Source organism: Martes martes, assembly GCF_963455335.1.
Source record: "Martes martes genome assembly, chromosome: 8".
Classification (NCBI taxonomy): domain Eukaryota; kingdom Metazoa; phylum Chordata; class Mammalia; order Carnivora; family Mustelidae; genus Martes; species Martes martes.
Genome location: NC_137895.1, coordinates 77143873 through 77146314, shown reverse-complemented (window position 1 = coordinate 77146314; position 2442 = coordinate 77143873). Strand labels below are relative to the sequence as shown.

The 2442-nt window shown below is 37.6% G+C and overlaps 1 pseudogene across 1 annotated transcript; it reads left to right on the top strand.

Annotated features, from left to right (window-relative positions):
• Nucleotides 1–937: 937 nt before the first annotated feature.
• On the top strand, nucleotides 938–1202 carry LOC308347954 (non-histone chromosomal protein HMG-17-like; annotated as a pseudogene). The gene has a single exon. The product of its transcript is annotated as a non-histone chromosomal protein HMG-17-like (transcript).
• Nucleotides 1203–2442: the final 1240 nt, after the last annotated feature.

The window sequence follows — 2442 nt, the reverse complement described above, 5'->3', positions numbered from 1 at the left end:
TTTTCATATCACTCAGTTTTCTGTGTTACACATTCCAGACAGTATATAAAAAATTCTCTGGGATCTGAGCAAAAATAATCTAGGACATATACCATCTATTTTCAGTCTTCACAGCTTTTTAATTATCTACTTTTATTATTCTTAATGACATGTTTCTTCTTGTCTGTAACCGTCTTCATTGTTTTTTGTTTAAAGATTTTATTTATTTGAGAGATTAAAGATTTTATTTATTTATTTGAGAGATTAAAGATTTTATTTATTTATTTGAGAGAGAGCACAGAGGCAGAGTGAGATGGAGTAGCAGACTCCCTGCTGTGGAGAGAAGCCCGATGCCAGGCTCCATCCCAGGACCCTGAGACCATGACCTGAGCTGAAGGCAGATACTTAACTGACTGAGCCACCCAGGCACCCTCTGTGTAACAGTCTTTGAATCAAATTTTTAAAAGGCACAAATAGACTGATGAGATTTATTTAATCCATATGTCTAAGTAATCAGAATGAATCACTAATAGAATTTAAATTATTTCAAAATGCTTGCTTGTTCAACTTTTTCTGTAAGTATCTGTCTGTATGTCTACTTGCCTGATACTTAGCTCTTTTGTTTACTTATCCAATCATAATCAAAGTTAATACTTGGAAGATTGAGAAGTGATCCAAATTTATCTTGGGTTATTTTTGCTCCACTTCTATGTATCTTTCTTATCCCTGTGCCCTTTCTCTCTCACCACCTGATGCCCATTGTAATAAGGCTCCTATCTCCTCTTTCTCTTCCCCACAAAAATTATTTTCTAATCATTCACAATAAGTTATAAATGCCATAAAAATCATTTCACAGAGCAGTGTGAACAAGAAGGGGCAAGAATGTCCCCTGACCAGCTAAAACCCATGCACCAAGGCACAACCCATCCAGGGCTTAAGTCCTGCTGCTGTTGCCACCATGCCCAAGAGTAAGGCTGAAGGGGATGCTAAAGGAGGTAAAACCAAGGTAAAGGATGAGCCATCAAGAAGATCTGCAAGGTTATCTGCTAAACATGCTCCTCCAAAGCCAAAGTCCTGCAAAGAAGGGCGAGAAGGCACCCAAAGGGAAAAAGGGGAAAGTTGATGCTGCCAAGGATGGGAATAACCCTGCAGGAAACAGAGATGCTACAACAGACCAAGCAGAGAAAGCTGAAGGAGCTGAAGGTGCTGCAGATGCCAAGTGAAGTGTGTGCATTTTTGATAACTGTATACTTCTGGTGACTGTACACTTCAAAATACTGTTTTTAATCAAGTTTTATAAAAATGCAGAATTTTGCCTTTACTTCTTTTTAAGGTATGTTTTTAGCACACAGAGCACTTCATTGTTTGGGGGGAAATGGCATATGTCACTAATAGAACATTTTCAAAGCTAGACTGATATAAGGGAAAAATACCTTTCCCTTCTAGTTTTGAGAAACTTCCTCTTGGTTCTCAGGAGGAGGAATTCCTTAGCTACCCTGGCACAAACACTCTGGTGGTGTGGAAAAGCTAAAATTCATTTTTACATGTCCTCTTCTCTCTGCCTTCAACAGAGACTTGACTCCCTTAAACCCAGAGACCTGCTGGAGCCTGACCTCAAGAAATGGTTCCCAGTATGTCAGGCAATCTGGACTTTACAGAGTCACCACTGAGATGGTGTTTCTCAAAAGAGTTCCTTTTTTAGCCTGTGGATTTTCAGATTGATAATTCTGCCATTTTCATTTCATTTCCTGAAAGTCAGAGTCAGGTTGTAAAAAGTTGTTAGACAACATGCTAAATGTGAAATATCAACCCTCACTCTAAACTTTTCCCTATTCAGAGCACCACATGAAGACTTCATTGGGTTTTATAGCAGATTTCTAATGTTGGTAGTCCATTAAAGAAGGGAGTTTGAGAGTTGTATGCTATTAACAATCATCTGTCCATGTACTGCCTAAAATACCATGATTGTTTATGAAAAGTATCTTTAATAAAGCTAGATACAGTTTGGCTTGGGAAAAAAATCATTTCACATATCTAAAAATAAATAACATTTTACAAAGGAGGCAAATGGTCTAAACTGAATATACAGAACACAATTCCATTTTCCCTAACTACAAATGCCTGATATGTGAAATTAGGCTCATCAAATTTTACTTTCAAATCAGATCCCATTAATCAGAATTCAAATTGGGCAAAATTTGGACAACATGGTATACAATAATCACCTACACAAGATCTATATGAATGAATGTGGTAATATCTATACACAATGCTACCAAACTAGTAACTGTGAAACTCTTATCTATTTTTGATTTTCTGATTACTCTTTTTTCTTAATTAACATACAATGTATTATTTGTTCCAAGGGTACAGGACCATGATTGTGGAAGCACAATTCACAGCACTCACAGCACATACCCTCCCCAATGTCCATCACCTGGCCACCTCATCCCTTCCTCCCCT